General features: G+C 36.6%; 1 long non-coding RNA gene across 2 annotated transcripts in view; it reads left to right on the top strand.

The window, feature by feature from the left end:
* Window positions 1-893: 893 nt before the first annotated feature.
* Window positions 894-6,000, top strand: part of LOC112651862 (uncharacterized) — a 42,949-nt gene continuing 37,842 nt past the window's right edge. The window contains exon 1 of one of the 2 annotated variants that reach the window (XR_004815372.2): window positions 894-1,092. This is a non-coding gene — a long non-coding RNA (uncharacterized LOC112651862). The remainder of the gene's footprint in view (window positions 1,093-6,000) is intronic. The other variant, XR_003131116.3, reaches the window with a different exon arrangement.

Here is a 6,000-nt window from a genome sequence, read left to right as displayed (position 1 = left end):
TTCTGCACCCATTACAGAAAACTGAGAGTTTTTGTATCATGAAAAGGGGTTCCCTGAGACACATAAATTTCATTACTAAAATGGTCTAGTCCCAGACAAACCTGGATGATTTATGACCCTAGGGTCAACATGGTTGGAACTCATTGTACCAAAAGGTCTGTAATTTTCCTTTAGTTAAAATTTTAAAAAGCACATTACACAGATTGATGAAGAATAAGAAGACAAAGTCCTGATCTTCAAACCAAGGTCAACTGTGATGAAAATAGTTTTAGTAAAGACTATGGACTTCAGAAGACAGAGAGAAGGAAGTGATAGAAAAATATTTGGTACAAAAGTATGAATAGTTACTATATGTCTGCCACTAGGATTACCAAAGAAAATGGAGCATACTCTGTGAATTCTAGGAAGTGGTCCCAGCAAATTCCATGGAGAAATTTATTTTGACCATGTCTTAGGTTATGAGATTGTTAATGCAAGTCAAAATGGTGACACTGTTCATGAGGAATAGATGGTTAGGTCATAAATTGTATGTGATGTGTATCCAACTGGATATGAAGTTAGCTTTTTTATACAGACCCAGGCTGTGATACTGGAGATGGCTATAGATCAGAGTAGATGAGAGGAGGAAAGACAGAGGGCGGGAGGGAAGGATGGATGTTGAATTTAAGCTGGCCTTGTGACTTGTTTTAATAGTAAAATACTGCAGAAATAAGTTTGTGCTAATTCCTATCCTAAGCCTTAAAAAAGGCTTGAGAGCTTCCAATTCTGTACTCTGAGAATCCAGCCACCCTAGAAAAGAGAGTGATTATCCTGAAACCACAATACTTTTAAGGAAGCCTAAAGTGAGCCACCTGGAGAGGCCAGATGGAGGAAAATCAAAGTGCTCCAGATGATAGCCCCACATGAGATCCCCACCTTCCACAAAGGTCCAACTGCCACCATCTTGGACATTCCAAGCTAGTTGAACCTCCAGTGAATGAACCATCTTGGACATTCCAAACCAGTTGAACCTCCAGCAAGCCATCTTGGACATTCCAAATCAGCTGAATGACTGCAGCCACAGTTCATACCATTTAGAGAAGAACTACCCAGGTAAGCCTACCTATCCCACAGACTATAAGCAGTGATAATTGTTGCTGATTGAAACCAGTAAGCAAGGCAGGTGACACAGGCCCTGAGCAATTGGCCTCATAGCTGTGTCTGTATGTGCAAATGGATCACTAACATGGGAGAGCAAGAGCAATAGTGGTGATAACAGTGGGTACAGCCCCAAGAGAGAAGAGGGGCTCCACATGGGACAGCACAGGGACCTGGGTGGGAGGCTGCCTTGCTAACCAGTCCTGGATCCCACCCCTCTAGTGACTGTAATTATTAACTCTCTTGCCTAAGTACCAGAACAGGTACTGTAGATGCCCAGGCAGTAATCTTTGTCAGCAAATTCTTATAAAATAACAGCATATCCATGGACATTGCAATAAAGCATATCAAGAAGCTATTAGAATTCTTCAAAGAGTTCAGAGTCTCCAAAAATTTGAAAATTGCTGGGTCAATGTAAATACCCACAGGCTTAGAAATACAAATTACATTTCAAGGTCACCTAATTCAACAGAAAAAAACTCCATTTTTGTACATAAAGCTTTGCATAAACCAATTATTAACAAGACAATTTGAAAATTATTTTTTCCTTTTAATTGAACATATAGACAATGCATAAACAGGTGGTGTGTGTTATTTCATGAAGGCACTTTTGGTTCCTTGCATGACCTCCACAAGTTACAGGAAATGTTATAGGAAACATTAAATTGCCATTGCATAACCTTTATTTATTTATTTTTTTATTTTATTTTATTTTTTTTTTGCATAACCTTTAAAGTTAAATTCAGACAGGAAACTCAGCTGTATGAAAATCTAAATCATTTCAGAAAAAGTGTTGTGAAACTCATCAATTGTAAATGTACTGTAATTTATACTTCAAGATAATTTATCAGAAATATTTCCCAGTGTTGTTACAGTCTATAAAAATACTCTTAACAGTTCCAGGAATGGTTGCATCAGTGGAAATAGTCTTCTCAAAATTGAAAATTATGAAAAATTAGTTGCAATCTTGGTTTTGCCAAGAGCAACTCACTTTACTTTCAATTATATCAATTTGAAAATAAAGTTACTAAAGGCATAAATTTTGAAGACATAATAAATTAGCATAAAGGCAAGCCAAAAATATCTAAATCAAGATACTACAATAATATAGTACTTTGTTCATTATTTTATATAAATTTTGACACCAAAATAATATTTTTTCACAATTTAAAAATTTATATTCTTATATATCACTATTACCTCTATTATATTTTATAAGTAACAAAATATTTTTAGAGGTAAAATCTTAATATTTTAGTATTCTTAGTAGTCCTTTCTTTTGAATTTTTGAACAAGTGTCCCCATATATTCATTTTGCAGTGGGCCCTAACATAATACAATAGGTCACACACACTCCTATTTACTCAATTATTTTTGCTTTATGATTAGGATTTTTCATTTGCAGGCCATATACAATTTGCTTTAATATTCTTTCAGTTAGTTTATATGTTGATACATTTAAAAAATTATAATACCTTTAAGAATATTTTAATATTTAGCATGATGCTCAGAGGGCACTGCAGTTGTATTTCATCTGTATTTGAAAGAACACAAATAGTGGTTTGTATTATTTGAAGGAAAAGTAACAGGAGTACCAACTACACCCTAGTTTTGATTTCACAGCTCCAGGTACTCTGGCCTCATTGCTCTTCCTGGAAATGTCCCTAAAGTTTAGAACAATGCCTGTTACAGAGTAGGTATCCAGTAAATATCTGCCAAATGAATAAAAAATTTCTTGATTCTGTGCATGGGAAAATAGAGGTTTAAGTAACTGCAGCTCTTCAACTTTAAGTGTTATTTAATATATATTTTGTAGGGATAGAGAATGTATGACCTAGGATTGCCGTCAGCTGAAAACACGATTGTTGGAGGAAGGGCAGGCCTGGGAGTTTAGAGATGATAATGTAAGAGTCAGTGAACATCAGTTGAGATTGGGAGAAAGGAGGTAGAGTCTATGATAAGCTAGCAGCAATTGGATAAGGACTAAGTCACCCAGTAGTTATGACCGGTTACTTCGTATGTAGTATGACTTCTTTGTGTTCATGGTACCTACACCCCTTACTGACCAGAAAGGTCCATGAATTAGGCCTACTGTTTCTGGCTTGAGTGTGGTAGCTCTTACGACATTGGCAGCAATATTTTTTTGGCATCTGATTCAAGTGACAGAGTCTGTAGAAAAAAATCCAGATAAGTTCTTAAGTTGACATTGCCATAATTAAGACATTGGGCTGAATGTTTTGAAAAACAAAGAAACGTCGAAGCTCTCAAAATCTTCCCTTAAACCATGTGGCTAAAGGTTAAAGACTGGCAGGAAAAATTTAAATAATAGTATAGGTGACCTACTTGACAACCCTTCTACATTTGAGTTAATTTTTTGGATATTAGTTGCTTCATGTTATTTTTAAACAATTTACATAGGATAGAAATTTAAAATGCATTTATCTAAAATGCTGACAAACTCACTATAATTATGTATACTATATATATAGATATAGATGATTCATTCTAATTGAATTATTCTCTTTATCCCAAATATTTTTCTTTCTAATGCTGAATCCCCTTAGACTCTAAATTCAAAATCGGAACAATATCACAGGATATCTGATACGTAAGTTAGATCCCCATGTAAAATTAAGCCAAGTATCATGGGCTCCATGATAAAATATCTAGTTCATAAAAAAGAACCAAATTAATCATAATATGGAGTAATTTTTGTTTTCTATTTATTGTGAAGTTGAGGTTATTCATCAGACATATAGTTTAGTGTTCAAGGTTTAGTGTTCATTATAATTACTAGGTTTTACTCCAGTTCAGCTGAATGTTTAGAGCTGTGTAAACATGGATTCAAAACCCCAAAATGGGGGCACCTGAATGGCGCAGTCAGTTGAGTCTCCGACTCTTGGTTTTGGCTCAGGTCATGGTCTCGTGGTCCTGAGATGAGGCCAGGCCTGGGGCTCTGCACCCCTCCTTAGCGTGGAGTCTGCTTAGGACTGTCTTTCCCTCTCCCTCTACTCCTCTGCCATGCTCATGTGTGTGCATGTGCTCCCTCTAAAAAATAAATCTTAAAAAATAACGTTTTCTAACTCTAGCTACTGGAAAAGAAGCTTGACATATGGTAATATGGAAATGTTTTCTGGAAATATCAAGTTGATACTCTTTCCAGTTATACTGGATTCAGCAAGTACCAAGAGTTTTGACTCCATCTTTCCCAGGCTCTGTTAGAACACCACACAGACACTGAGAATAGTATGTACATATGCTGTTCAGATTTTGAGTGTTGGGTAAATAGAATTCCCTGAAATAAACAGAAGAGAAAAAGAAGGCTCATAATTACTTTTTGGTTTTTGGCCCAATCTAACTGGAGTGATGGCATTGCCATTCATAGAGTCTGGGTAACTGCTGGTGAAACAGAGGGAAAGTAATAGTTCCATATATGCTTATCTTTTTATCAATATGTAAGAGCTCCTTAATGGTAGGGAAATACAGCTTTCACTTGACCTAAGTTGCCATTTTTATTGTTTTATGGGTTATTTTTTAACATTACTAATTGTAAATTTTTGATACTTACTTATATTTTATTGTGGGTACATTTTTCATCAGACTTTTTTTTTAAATTTATTTATTTACGATAGTCACATAGAGAGAGAGAGAGAAGAGGCAGAGACACAGGCAGAGGGAGAAGCAGGCTCCACGCACTGGGAGCCTGACGCAGAACTCAATCCCGGGTCTCCAGGATCACGTCCTGAGCCAAAGGCAGGCGCTACACCACTGCACCACCCAGGGATCCCCTTCATCAGACTTTTAAGTGCCTTTCTCACACAAAAAATTTTAAATAACCCTTAATCTTCTTAAATACATTTTAATTTAATCTTAACACTTAGAGCTTTGATCCATTTGAAGTTATTCTACAGTAAAGTATGCAATATAAGTGGAAATTTATTTTTCCTCCTAGGGCTGTCCAGTAGCCTCAAGTATTAAGTCTAATTATTGAATATTTCATCTTTTCTAGGCTGATATTAATCACCAACTTTATAATATAAAATTTAGTATGAGCTTATTGTTTTGTTCTTTTGAGAAGATAATATACAAAATCCAAGTTTCAAAATTTGAATCTCAAGAGCCATTGGAACATCTGTGTATCTCTGGTGGATCCTTCCTCTAACTCACGTCTATTGTTCATGCTTTTCTGCCTCTCTGAAGTCTATTGTGCTGCATATATTGAAACATTCTTGAACTTCATCAGAAACAAACTGATCAATGTACCATTTCTATTTCTAATTTACTCTAAATATATTCATTCCATCTATCATGCCTGCTGCATTTAGTCTTGCTCCCTGCTTTGCATTCCATGCCCCATCTATCCTCACTGTAGACAGAGATGGAAAGCTGGAAAGTATATAAAAAGAAGTTCTAGACTATGAAGAATTATGGGCCCAGAGGATGGCTAAGAGAGGTGAGGGTCAGAAATATTCCCATGGAAGCTAATGTCCCTTTCATGCATGCTCAGAAATGTGTCATTGTCTTCCACCAGGTACCTTAAGAGAAGCCATATTTGGGATGCCTGGGTGGCTCAGAGGTTGAGCATCTGCCTTCAGCTCAGGTCGGATCCCAGGATTCTGGGATCAAGTTCCTCATAGAGCTTCCCGCAGGGAGCCTGCTTCTCCCTGTCTCTGCCTCTTTCTCTGTATCTCTCATGAATAAATAAATAAAATCTTAAAAGAGAGAGAGAGAGAGAGAGAGAGAGAAGCCATGTTTCACAATGCACAGTATGGTGTCTGGGGAGCACAGGATGATCTGGCATATGCTAATTCACTCTCAATACTCCCTGCCGCTCTCTATACTGTAATTCATGCAGGTCCCTGC

Source organism: Canis lupus, chromosome 4 (assembly GCF_003254725.2).
Source record: "Canis lupus dingo isolate Sandy chromosome 4, ASM325472v2, whole genome shotgun sequence".
In the NCBI taxonomy this organism is placed as follows: Eukaryota; Metazoa; Chordata; class Mammalia; order Carnivora; family Canidae; genus Canis; species Canis lupus.
This window is presented reverse-complemented; position numbering and strand designations above follow the sequence as displayed.